The sequence below is a fragment of the Mustela putorius genome, unplaced genomic scaffold, assembly GCF_011764305.1.
Source record: "Mustela putorius furo isolate JIRA1106 unplaced genomic scaffold, ASM1176430v1.1 tig00000196_pilon_pilon_pilon, whole genome shotgun sequence".
Lineage (NCBI taxonomy): Eukaryota > Metazoa > Chordata > Mammalia > Carnivora > Mustelidae > Mustela > Mustela putorius.
In genome coordinates, this window is record NW_025421310.1 from 3550468 (window position 1) to 3564193 (window position 13726).

The 13726-nt window shown below is 46.6% G+C and overlaps 1 long non-coding RNA gene across 1 annotated transcript; it reads right to left on the reverse strand.

The window, feature by feature from the left end:
- Positions 1–78: 78 nt before the first annotated feature.
- Positions 79–6063, reverse strand: LOC123391157. The gene is made up of 4 exons (XR_006605784.1): positions 5614–6063; positions 4710–4836; positions 3589–3709; positions 79–2969 (listed from the first exon to the last, which is right to left on the reverse strand). It is a non-coding gene; the product is annotated as an uncharacterized LOC123391157 (long non-coding RNA).
- Positions 6064–13726: the final 7663 nt, after the last annotated feature.

The following is a 13726-nucleotide window of genomic DNA, read 5'->3' on the forward strand; positions in this document are numbered from 1 at the left end:
TTGAAAACAGAACCATCATATGGTCCAATAATCCTGCTTCTGGGTATATAGATGGCTAAAGGAAATGAACACAGGATCTCAGAGGTATGCACACTCCAGGTTTATTGAAGCAACGTACACAAGAGATACGATGTGGTAACAACTGAAGTGTCTATCAAGGGAGAAGACGCGGTCTATACACAATGGACTATTATTCAGTCACAAGAAAAAAGGAAATGCTGTAATTTGCGACAATATGGATAGTCCTTAAGGAAATTATGCTAAGTGAGGTAAGTCAAACGCAAAAAGACAAATACTATATATTTTTATATGTGGAATCTTAAGAGCAAAACAAAAAACCAAACTCAAATTCGAGAGTGGAATGATGGTTACCAAAGGCTTGGGTGGGGGGATGTTGTTTAAGGATTTCTACTTGCAACTGGTAGATAAATAAATCCTGAAGATATAATATAATATACAGCACGGGGAAGAAAAGAAACAAAACTGTATTACAAACATTGAACTGGACAAGAGACTAGATCTTAACTGTTCCTACCATGAGGAACACTGGATACCACGAGGATACAGGTGCTAGTGCTATAATGGCAATCATACTAGAGTGTAAATTCATCAGCTCAATGCTGTACACCTTAAACTCGCACGGGGTTATATGTCAATCATATCTCAATGAAGAAAAAATTAGTGAATGAATAACTGAAGCCTTAAATGGTCTTAAAATGGTGCAAAAAAATATACCCATTCATATCTATGAACTTAGCTCCTTAGATATGAAATGACTTTAGGTGACAATATTTTTAGTGTTCTAACTTCTTTTAAATTTTGAGTGCTTTATCAATCGACTTCACATTTATCACAAAGACTTACGACCCTGACTGGTTAAGTCAGTGTTTTTTTAACAAAGAAGGATTTGGGTAAATACCCGCAGAGGCTATCAAGTGCCCAGCTCTCCTGACATAGAAAGGAAGTGACTGTGTGCAGGCCGGTTGAAAGGGATGAGGCCCCCTTGCGCCTACCTGCCACCCCAAACAGAAATAACTGAAAACAAACTGTCGTGAGTTTGCCTGGGACACTGGAAATAAACCAAGAAAGTAGTCCTTCTTCTGTCACGTCTACTTCTTTCCTTCCTCCTCCTATGCCTTCTCTCTTTTTAAAATAATCTTCCATGATTGCTTCTCAGCACATACTGAGTGCTAGCTCAAGGTTTTGTTAACTGCACCATAACCACAAGTTTTCTCTCCTTTTTCCACTAGCTTTCTCCTTTCTCATTTGGAGAGTAAGGTCCTTGCAGAGTCAACTTCCAACAGGACCCTTTCGAAGACAGTAAGCAACGATCTGTTTCGGAAGATTTTCTCACAACGATGACACTTACAGGATTTCTCTTTGGTATAACTTCTCAGCTGCCAAGTGAGATGTTTCCTCAGGCAAACATTTTCCTCAGGAGTTACATTCTTCCCAGTATGAGTTCTCAGCTGTTGACTGAGCTAAGTCCACCTGCAAAAGGCCTTCCCACATCTCTTCCACTCACAGGGTTTCTCCCTAGTAAGAATACTTCAGGGGCAGGTGAGGGATGAATGAAGGCGGAGAGTGTGTCCACAGTTGCTGTATCCACGAGGTTTTCTCCACTGTGACTCCTTGTGCCAAGCTAGGGAAGAGCGGTCACAAAAGGCTCTCTGATCTTTATACTCAAAGGATTCTCCCCCAGCACAGATGCTCTTAATGCCAGGAATAAAAATGGTGAATGAAGGCCTTCCCACCTCACTGCCCTCAAGCCTTCTCTCCTGGGGGAACCCTTACATGATGAGTGAGAAAACAGCTGACACAAAAGGCTTAGCCCACATATTCTGTACTTGAAGAGACTCTCTCGGGCGGGGGAAGTTATTTTGGACAAAAGCAGAGCCATCCCCCACTTTCCTGCATTCCTTGCATTCACAACGCCTTTCCCAGTGTGAGTCCACTGTGCTGCAGGTCTGACCTGCAGCTGGAGGCCTTCCCACCTTGGAAGTACTCCCCTGGCTTCACTCAGTGCAAATCCTCCCATGCTGACCTAGGCCTGCCCTCTCAAGAAAGGCTTTCTCACATTTACCGTGGTCACAGGCTTCCCTTCAGCATGATCTGCTGATGTCGAACAACCACGCCAATATTTGTTAAACTTCCACTTGTACGAGTTCTGCCCATAGACCATGGAAGCTTTCTGTGGGGTGAGTGGTTCACAGAAAGCACCCTCCCCAAGAGACTCACTCCCATGAAAGTGTTGAAGGCAGATTAGCAGTTCCCACACCCATGTGCTCAGAGCTCACCTTCCTGGGAGGACTCTCCTTATGGGAAAGTGTCCCAGGCTCAGGAGCCTTTCCTGAATCTCCAATGGCCCTTGTTGTTCCCAGGTTCACCACAGCCAAGAGTCCCTTGAGATGCTCTGAGTCAAGCAACCCAGGAGCGAGGTTGCCTCCTAACAAGTGGAAGGCTTTATGGTCTCAGATTATGGTCTCTTACCTAAAGGAAATCTGATACACAAAAGGCCTCCCCACACTGAGGGCCTCTGTGTGGTTTCTCCCCACTGCTAGGGGCCTGCAGCTGGTAAGTCCAGAACTGACCACAAAGTTTTTCCAACCCTCCCTGCAAGTAAAGGCCTTCTCCAACACCTGGGATCTGTAGATCTTCACAAATCAGGCCTGGCTCCTTTCCTTTCTGAAGAAATTCTCTCCACTCTGCGGCCTCTGCATCTGGTCAAGGTTTATACTACCCCAGGAGTCTCTCCCACAGTGATGCACATGGCGGTGTTTGGGTACTGCTCAGATGGTGTTTTCTGTGGCTCAGCCGGGTGCAAAGATGTCTTTCAAGACCGGGTCACACATGTCACAGGGATGAGCCTTTTGGGTGGAAGGACCTGCCTTGGGAGTTCCCATCTGTGACACTCACAGAAACACCCTGCTCAGAAGGTGCAGCCTCATCCCTCACACCATGCCATCAACCTGAAGAAAGATAAAGGTGGGGAAGTGCATGTTTAATGGGTGGCAAGTGGCAGGCCATGACACATGTGTGTCTGATACAACCAGGAAGGAGTCCATGGGACAGCATAACATGGGAGCTAGCATCAGGATCAGGAAGGGAAGGCTGCAGGCCTCTACAGGTCAGGGAATGACAGAGACCTCACAGGAAGAGGGTACAAGGGCGGAGTACAGTACAAGGAGGGGCAGGGTCTCCAAATCACTCCTCTGGCCAATGATCTCCCAACAAGGCCTTGTGGTAGATAAGTGCTGTGCAAAAGGGTCTGTCCAGGGCCAGAAAAATCTGGTTGGAATGGAATACTTCGTTTTCAAGGAAAATTGAAGGATGTGAGTACAACTCATGACAGTGTTAAATGAAACCCAATGCTGCAGAGTACCAAGAGAAGATGGGGGGCAGAGGGAAGGGACTAACAGGTACCTGAGATCAGAGTACAAGGACAGTGGGCAGAGCATCCAGATGGGGAAGGAAAAGGAGGGAGGTCAGCCACAGGTACCAGCGTCTGAATACCAGGAGACACAGCACGGGCTGCTGGTATAACGTGAAACCAGCCCCAATGCGACCATTCCCTCAGCTTCCACTCACCAAGCCCAGGTTCCTCCAAGTCTTCTTTGCTGTAGCTATAGTTGTGTTTACCTTCTAAGGCACCCTGGGCTCCCCTCCGGCTCCAGCTGGGTAACTACGTGGGGCCTGGAAACGGCAAGTCCTAAAAGGAAAGAAGAGCCGCTGAGTGGCTGGCAGCACCCTAGGGCAACGTTCTCCAAAAAGAAGATTAATTATTTAAAAAAGAATCTTGGAAAAGCGTCTTGTAGGAACAGCTCACTGTTCTTCACGAGGTATGACCATGTCAGTGCCTGCAATTCCTGGCACAGTCAGGCCCCTGAAAAAGTCAATTAGAAGAAGGGGTAAAAATGTAGGCAGAGAGGAGGTGTTTGGACACCCAGTCAAGGTGTGGCCAGGCCATCTGGGATCCGCTGGGCAGATCGCAAGACGCCTGACCCCCAAACTCTTCATTTGAAAGCTTTGGGACAGGAGAGATTGGGGCTGCAGCAGAACAGGAGCCAGTGCCCACTGCCCAGCCCCTGGACCCACACCACCTACCCCAGGGAGCCAAGGAAAATGGTCAGTCGTGCCATGACAGTACTGTAAGACTGAGAGCTACCCTTTGAGGAAGAAAGGGAAGAACAAAATTCAGCCCAGGAAACTGGCAATCATACTATCCCCGCCTGTCCATGTTCTTGAATGTGGACTGAACTGAAAACTCCTTTTTAATGAAAAGAATACGGCCCAAATGACAGGATGTCACTTCTGAGAACAGATTATGAAAACACCAGCCTCTACGTTGGGTGCTGTCTCTTCCTCGTGCTCATGGAAATCAGCTGCCTTGTTGTGATCTGCTTATGGAGAAGACACATGGCAAGAGCCTGAGGGAAGGCTCTGGCCAAAAGCCAGCAAGCAAATGACTATTTAGTCCAATAGCCTTCTGCACAGGTGCATGACCTTGAAAAGAGATTGACCTCCAGCTGAGCCTTCCCATGAGAGAGCAAACGTGGACAGCTTGTCTCAAGGTTATGAAAGACCTTGAGCTAAAGGTATGCCTGATTCTTGACCCACAGAAACCGTGAGACAGTAAGTGTTTGTCTTCACTCCACTAAGCTTTGGGATAATTTGTCACGTAGCAACAGGTAACTAAAGCAGGGCCTTACCCAGTGAGGACACAAGTGCGAAGTTCTCCAGCATCACATCACGATACAGGAGTCTCTGGGCTTCCTCAAGGAGCTCCCACTCCTCCCGGGAGAAGTACACGAACACATCCTCGAAGGTCACACAGCCCTGTCACAAGGGGGGACAGTTGAGCTCACAGGTAGCAGGGGCCCCCAGTTGATCCACTCACACAACCACCCCTGGTGCCTCTCCTCTTGGCCTCCCACCTCACACGAGATAGCAGGCTTTGGCGCCACCAGTGCCTGCTCTGCCCTCCTGTCTCTTTGATCACTGTGAGCAGCCCAGAGCCAGGCAGGTGGTCAGACAGATACCATGTAACCTGTGGATCTGCAGGAAGGGCACCAACTCTCTGGCCGTCCTCCACACCATGCCTCCCAGACACAACCACACTGGGCTTCGCCTTCTCCCGGAAGCTCTCAGCACTAGGGCCTTAATGCTCTCAGTTCGCATCCTCCCGAGCCTCCACTCTGTGGCCAGGGGAAGCTGCTGAGGGAAATCTGTGTCAAACCACCTTGGTCCTCAGCTCTAGACTTTCAGAAGAAAGGCCCAGCGTGCGGGGCTGCCCTTCCCCTGCCCTCTGTTCCCGTCGGACCCACTGCAGACCTTGCTCTCTCCCAGCTCAATCTCGCTCCCAGTACTGGCCCATGCCCGCGCCCGTGCCTCGGTCCCCCTTCCGAGTGTTACTCCACCGGCCGCCGGCAATGGGTACATCCCCAAGTTATCTCACCTGCGCCAGAAGCGACCTCCCCCAGGGCCTCCACGGCCGAGAAAAGGCGAGATTAAATCGAACCCCGCCCTCCCACCCGCCATGAGGAGGAGCGGCGCTCGTGAGGGTGAGAGACTGAGGGGCGCGTGGGGGGCGGCCCGGGACGACGCTCCACTCACCTGCGCGGGATTCATCCGTGCTGCCGCCCCTGCCACGCCAGGGGTCCGGGTAGGCTGAGCAGGGCCCGAGAGGCGGGAGACCAGGTGGGTCCCAAGGGCTCAGCTTGGGCGGGGTGGCGTGTGGCGGCCCGAACCGCGCTCTCAGATGCTGTGAGAGGCTCACAGGGGCCGGGCCGCCGCCTCCCGGGGCCTGGGCGACGGAGAGCGGGGACCTCGGAGGAGGAGCGGCGCCTGCGGCGCCCGTCCCACAAGCCGGCCACAGTCTCGGGGAGAGGGGACGGACGCCGGGCGTCACGGCTGGCTCAGGGCGCGGAGGCGGTCCCCGCCACGTCACTCCCCCGCCCGGCGCGGTCCGGAGTGCTCCGGCGCGCGCTCCCGTCCACGCGGTCGTGGCGCCACCAGCCGCCGCTCAGTCAGGGATGCGCCCCTGCGGCGCGGCAGGAAGTTCCGCCCCTCGCGCAGGAAGCGTCCCCGGGCGGTCTGCGGTGGGGCGCTCGGGGCGGAAGCTCAGAGCCCAGGCTTCTGGGCACTGTGGATTAGGGGCGGGTGCAGTCCTCGGGACTACGACAGGCCAACCAGGAGAACAGAGCCCAGGCTCCCCGGTGCAGAGAAGCGTCCGCAGTCCCGTGGGCGAGGGGCGAAGTCCCCCCCCCCGCCCCGAAGCCAGGCGGCGCGGGAGCGGAGGACGTCTGCAGCCAGCCAGCCCCGGTGCGCGGGAGACTGCGGGGCGGGCACCGCCGGTCGCAGGGCCCCGCTGCCAGTCCCAGGTTGGGAACCCGGGCTCTGCGTGACTCGGACGGGAACGAAGTCCCTCGCGGGATTTAACGTGCCCCTCACGCGGTTAGTTCCCGTTAGGTCACTCGCTGTTAGCTGTATCTAGCCCGGCTGCGGGAGGCCAAGTCGCGCTGGCTCTTTGCGGGATCCTGGGCGTTGTTTATCTAACAAAATACGACAACTTCTTGACCGGAAAGGAGCCTCACAGGTATTGGTTAAAATTTTCACATATAAGCACGGATTTGAACTAGTTGATTTATTTAGTGGTTTCTTAAACAGCGTGGCAGGAGAGCGTCTTCAACTACAGAGAGACAAGCTGCCCAACACAGGCGTTACGACAGGCCCCAGGACTCAGATCTCGGCTTGTCAGGACCAGCGGCTGTCAGGGTCGAGCTGACGGTGGAGCTGAAGGGACCTCTTGTCTAGTTCACAGTAGCCCGGCCCTGCGTCTCCCATCTGACCTTCGTCCTGCCCTTCTGATTGCTTAGGGCAAATATGTGATCATGAAGCTCGGAGGCTTTCGGTCATGATGCCCTGTCTTTATCAAAACACTGTCACCGGGCGCCTGGGTGGCTCAGGTCATGACCCCGGAGCCTGGGGATGGAGTCCCCCATCGGGCTCCCAGCTGCACAGGGAGTCTGCTTCTCCCTCTGACCTTCTTTCCTCTCATGCTCTTTCTCAAATTAGTAAATAAAAATCTTAAAAAACAAAAAACAAAAAAACACTGTCACCGTCAGCCCACCCCTCTGAACTTGCAAGCCCCCAAAGGAGTACTAAATCCTGGGTGGTGTGAAATCTAGAACCACTGAGGATATCCCCAGAATTGTGCACAAACGTGAGAACAGTTAAGACACAATTTCACCATCACTTCTGCCTATATCCAACTGGCCTCGGCTCATTCACATGGTCTCAAAATAAGTGTAAGAAGAGCTGAGACATGCTGTCCTCCCGGGAGTCCAGACAGGGAAAATGCGATTGGTAAGCATCCAGCCACCGTAGGTCACAATCCGTCAATTTGGTCATCAGATATGTATTCTATTATTTCTCCTATGGATTCTACACTGTCACTTTTTTTTGTTCCAACAACTCAAACCCCATCTAATTCCTGAGCCCATCTCACAGTTACAATCTCTAGTGTGTCATTCAAATACTAGTCTTTAACAACAGGAAACTATCAACACAAAGTAAGTTGCTTCCACTCGTTTCCGGTTTACAGTGGGTCAAGAACACATTGAACAACACAGTGAAGGTGCCAAAAAACAATCGTCCACAAAGATTTCGATACTCCACAAAACAGTATTTTTGAAGAAAGAGCAGGAAATAAGACAATATGAGGCCAAAAATGAAAAATATAATAGAAACCTAAGCCATACAAAATGAATCCTGAAGTTTAAAGTCAAAGGAAAGTGATCCCTGGTAAAAGGTCTGCACTGACAGAAGGAATGAAGATCCAAGAGAGATGCATCTGTGGATTAATAAAATTATTTGCTATCTATAAAGCACATGAACGGTATCTCCTTGTTGAACTGAATGATAGAATTGCCATGCAATTCTCAATAATTCCCCTTATATTGTGCAAGAAAAGGGTAAAGGTATTAACACTATATTCTGTTGTGTTAGACGTGTCTTACAATTTTTACCTTAAACATTAATAAAATAGGGCCACATACATTCCCAACTAAAAGCAATGTTTAGAAAGCAAATAATCTATACAAATTTTTAAAGGAAAGTGTAAGAAACAGAACTGAAGCAAAGATAAGAACAAAACAGGAAGATGCATTTGAACCCAAATATCCCAGCCAGCACAGGACATGAGGAATAAATGCTTGAATTAGTAGTCAGTTATTTTTGGTGGGTTGAAAAACATCCCACAATAATCAGTTTATAACCCATACTTCTAAGATATGATGTTACAGAAATTGATGAAATAAAAGTTAGAGAAATATATAACTTTTTAAAGATTTTATTTATATATTTGAGAGAGAGAGCCAGCAGGGATGGGGGTGGGGATGGAAGTGGGGTGAGGGGGTGGGGCAGAGGGAGAAGCAGAGAGTTCCAAGCAGACTCAGCCCTCAGCTCAATCTCTCCACCCTGAGATAATGAAGCCAAAATCAGGAGTTGGACATTTAACCGACTAAGTCACCCAGGCACCCCTATAGCTAATAATTATTAGACAATAAGACAAAGGTTTGTATTTGTATTGGAAAAATAGATATAAGGATGAAAACAGCTGGAAGACATACTTTAAAACTTGTATACAATTCTTTTTTTTTTTTAAGATTTTGTTTATTTGAGAGAGAGAGAGCACAGCAGGGGGAGGGGGATAGGAAAGGAAGACCGACAAAGGACTCCATGCTGAGCATGGAGCTGGACATGGGGCTCAGTCCCAGGACTGTGAGATCATGACCTGACCCGGAGTCGGATGCTTAACTGACTGAGCTACACGGTGCCCCTAAAATTTGTATGTAATTCTTAGCATCAATTCAAACTATGTAAAAAAAATTTTTTTACTCTAAGAATAAAGGGGTAAATGTGGGACATTTTACTATGATTTTTGAAAAGCAGGCATAATACTGGTAAGTTTCCATTAGAGTCACACACCAAGATGGACAAATCTGACCTGAAGGATACATACAGAAATGTAGACACTGACTATAGGAGGTTTGCTTTTTAGCACAAATTCAATATGTATGAAGCTGACTATACACAGAACCATAAAAAAAAGGGGGCTCCTGGGTGGCTCAGTCAGTTGAGTGTCTGACTTGAGATTCTGTCTCCCTCTGCCCCTCCCCTCACTCATGCTCTCTTTCTTAAATAAATAAAATATATATTTTTAAATCCCTCTTTGGGGCACCTGGATGGCTCAGTGGGTTAGGGCCTCTGCCTTTGGCTCAGGTCATGATCCAGGGGTCCTGGGATGGAGCCCCGCATTGGGCTCTCTGTTCAGTGGGGAGCCTGCTTACCCCCTTCTCTGCCTGCCTCTCTGCCTACTTGTGATCTCTGTCTGTCGAATAGATGAATGTGCCCAATCTCTATTATTCGAATCATACTTTTGTTTTAAAATTCTTATACAATATTCAACATGAAGCTTTGCTTTACAAGGTGCCAAAAATGATGATACCCCTACATATTCTCATGAGATGCCATTAATGAATTCCATTAAAAGGAATACCCTTTAATGTATATAAGGGTGATAATGAGACAGACATACATTCATCTCAAAAACCTTTAAAAATCACAATAACAACAGGCAATACAAAAAAGGCATCTGCAAAGCATTATACCATTCATATAAATTTAAAAATCCAACAAAAGTACAATAACCACTATTAGAAATACATATTTAAGGTGTCAAACTATGAAGAAAAGTAAGAAAATAAGTAAAGCAAAATTCTGGATGGTGTTCTTCGAAGTGAAGGATAGAATCTGCAATCTCACAGGCTCATCCATGGCATGCTAATGTCACTAGGCTCCATTTTTTACTGGGGTGGGGAATGCATTTCTACTTATGATATTTATCTTTTTCATACATGTTTAATTCAATGAGATTAAATGGACAAATCATAGAAGTATAGCTTGGACACTCTTTATGTGTTTCCCATGCAATCCCTAGCTATACATAGAGAATATTCCCAGTAACTTCTCAGACACGTATCTGCCTCCTCTCAGTTAATACTATGAGAACATGACCATTATTATGTTCTCAATCACCATGTATTAGGTTTTCTTGGTTATGAAACCATCTATAAAATTCTGCAGAATTTACTACTTTGTGTTCAATGTACATTGCCCCTCAGAGCATTGCAGGATGAAGGCAGAAGTCTGAAACCATTTTCTTCCACTGCATGAAAGGTAGAAATTAGGCACCTTTTTTTTTTTTAAGATTTTATTTATTTATTTGACAGACGGAGATAACAAGCAGGCAGAGAGGAAGGCAGAGAGAGAGGTGGGGGAAGCAGACTCCCCGCTGAGTAGACAGACCAATGCAGGGCTCGATCCCAGGACCCTGAGACCACGACCTGAGTCAAAGGCAGAGGCTTTAACCCACTGAGCCACCCAGGCGCCCCAGAAATTAAGCACCTTATAGAAGACTGTCATCAGAATTATTTCCATTTCTTGGTTATCATGAAATTATTATAAACTTTTGTATATATTTATATTGGTGTAAAAAGCACTCATTCCTAATGCACATGCCCCCAAAGTGAGTAGGTTGGTTATAAAATGTTTAGAAGTAATATAAAATCTTTACCTCAGACCACATAAAAGTATTAACTCAAAAATGGTCTAGACCATAAAATATCTAGAAGAAAGCATAATTCAAATCTTTGCAACCTTGAGTTGGAGAGAAACTCCAATTAGAGAGTAGACAGAAAGAACACATAAAAGAAAATGAATTTTGGATTACATCAAGATTAAAAACATCTCTTCTTCGAAAGACACTATGAAAATAATGAAGATATAAGCCATTGATTGAGATAAACTATTTGCAAAACACACATCTGATAAGAGGACTAGCATCCAGAATTAACTAAACCAATTCTTACAAGTCATGTTAGGGGAAAAATTTTAAATGGGCAAAGGATTCGATCAAGTAACCAAAGATCTATGAATGACCAATGAACATATGAAAAGATGCTCAATATCATTAGTCATTCTGGCAATGCCACTTAAAACTACAATACAGGGGCGCCTGGGTGTCTCAGTGGGTTAAAGCCTCTGCTTTCAGCTCGTGTCATGGTCCCAGGGTCCTGGGATCGAGCCTTGCATTGGGCTCTCTGCTTTGCGGGAAGCCTGCTTCTCCCTCTCCTCTGCTTGCCTCTCTGCCTACTTGTGATCTCTGTATGTCAAATAAATAAATAAAATCTAAAAAAACCCCTACAATACAATAACTATATGCCTGCCCAAATCGCCACAATTAAAAAGACTGATGAGGACGCACAACAACTACAATTCTCACGCGCTGTTGGAGGAGTGCACAGTGGCACGGCCACTTTGGAAAGCAATTGGGCAGTTTCCCAATTAATTCCCAATTCCCAAAGTAAATACACACTTGCTATAGGACAGGGCCATCTCCTCCCACATATTTACACAAGTTAAAAGGTCTCCTTCCAAATATCTGTTGAAATATCCGGATGGTTTTGTGCACAATACCCAAAAACTTGGAATTGCTGTCCAGGAACTGGTTAATGGATGGACAAACTGTAGCACACACAGAAAACAAAATACTACTTGGCTTTATATACAAGGAAGATATGAGGAACAGGACTGAATCTCAAGATCATTATGCAAGTGAAAATGCCTGAAAAAAAGAAAGACCACATATTAAGTGATTCCATGCATTTGACATTCTAAAAAAACTAAGTCAGTGGTTCCTAAGGCAGGTGTTTGGGAGAGGAATTTCCATGAGGGAACATTTTGGGGTGAGGCAAGTATTTTTACATCTTGATGGTGATAGTGGTCACAAAATTGTATACATATTTTTCAAAATTAATCAAGATATATTCTTAAAAGATTCCTGAATGGAAATTATGCTTCAACACTTTTTTTTTTGCTTCAATACATTTAAAATAAAAAGTTTAAGATAAATTTTTAAAATTTTATTTATTTGATAAAGAGAGAGAGAGAGAGAGCATGAGAGGAGAGGTCAGTGGGAGACCTCTAAGCTAAGCAGGGAATCTGATGTGGGACTGGATCCCGGACTCAAGGATTGTGACCTGAGACAAAGGCAGTTGCTTAACCAACTGAGCCACCCAGGCACCCGAGTTTAAGATAAATTTGATGCATTTCAGGTACTTCCCTAGGCTTGTCCAAATGAACAAAGAAGGAATGTAAAGAAAATATGCACAAAGAAATAAAATTTTGAATTTGTTTTACACTGGGTGAAAATTTTGAGTGAAAGACTTAGAGAAGAGACTATTTAGCATATCAATCATTGTATAGGCTGAAAATATTAACATCACAGGGGAAAAGCTGTAGAGAGCCGCAGTGGGTGGGCAGTGCACAAATCTGGGGAAATGCACACTGGGGCTGCCATGATTTTGGAAGAGAAACACATAAAACTTCATTCGAAGTACCTTTAATCAGTGAGGGGCAGTGGAGTCTGGAAATGGTGATAACAAAGTCAGAAAATACTTTTCATCTGAGTAGTTGAAGTCTCCAGATGTTTTAGTTTACTTTATGAACATCTAGGACCTCCCCTGTGTAGAGAAGAGCTTCTGGAAGAAAATGGTTCAGAAACCATGATGATAAATAAGGGCAGGTATGTTCAAGCTGTAAATATAAAAATTGGAACCTTGAGAGAAAGCTAAGATGCTGAAAAATATGAACATACTTAGAAATGAAGGGTAGGTAGAGGTTTGTTGGATAGTAGAGATGGGGGTCCGGCTTTCTCCAAAATTCCCCCAGAGCCTGAATTGGCTCAGAAAATGTAGGGCTTATTAATACTCTTGGTTTAGGGCCATGTATGGCAAGTGCCATGAAATGGAGCTAAAGGGGGAGATTTTCAGAGGAGGATGAAGCAGTATCTGCAAGTGAGAGTGAGAAAATGAGAACGAGGGGCAGCTGGTGAATGAAAAGAAAATGTGAAAACAGAACTGCTTACTTCAGATATTTTATGGCAGGAAACTGTGAGCTGAATCCTGGGGTCTGGGGAGTGTAACCAAGAAAAGAACTTAGGATGCGCAGGAGAGACAGCAGGCGGACATCATGGGCAAGTCTGGCTCCATCCTGCTGGGGACCCTCTGATAAGACGTGTAGTAAAGTGGGGTAGTACAGAGCGTGGCATATCAACAGCGCTGGCTACAGAAACTGCCTTGCACGACCTCAATCCATTCGTCTACACTGTGATGGCATCTTTTGTATAGTGGCCAGCTAGTGTTGGCAGGTCAAGTAGTCACACTGTTGTAATGGTGTCTGCAGAGGCCCTCTTGGCAGGGAAGTTAATACCATACCCGGAGATAGCATCAGTTCCAGTAAGAATGAGTCATTTCCCCCTCCAGAAGAGAATGGATCTGGTATAAACAATCCGCCACCACGTGGCAGTTGGTCTCTTACAGAACGTATGGCATCATGATCATAGTGTTGGTCTTTGGAACCGGCCCGTTAGACATTCAGTAAGGGAAGTGGCTATTTCAGTTGGGGGAAGAGGCATGCCATGCTGTGGGGCTCACCTAACACCTCTGCTTCTGCTACTGAAGCCAACACTACCTATAGCTCTGGAGTGCAAGGACTGGGAAACCCAAAGACTGAGCCTGGCTAGCCTCGACTACTCTGCTTCCCTCCCTTCTCCTCTGCAGTGGATGCCTGGAGGCACTAATGGGGGACACATAAATCCACTCAT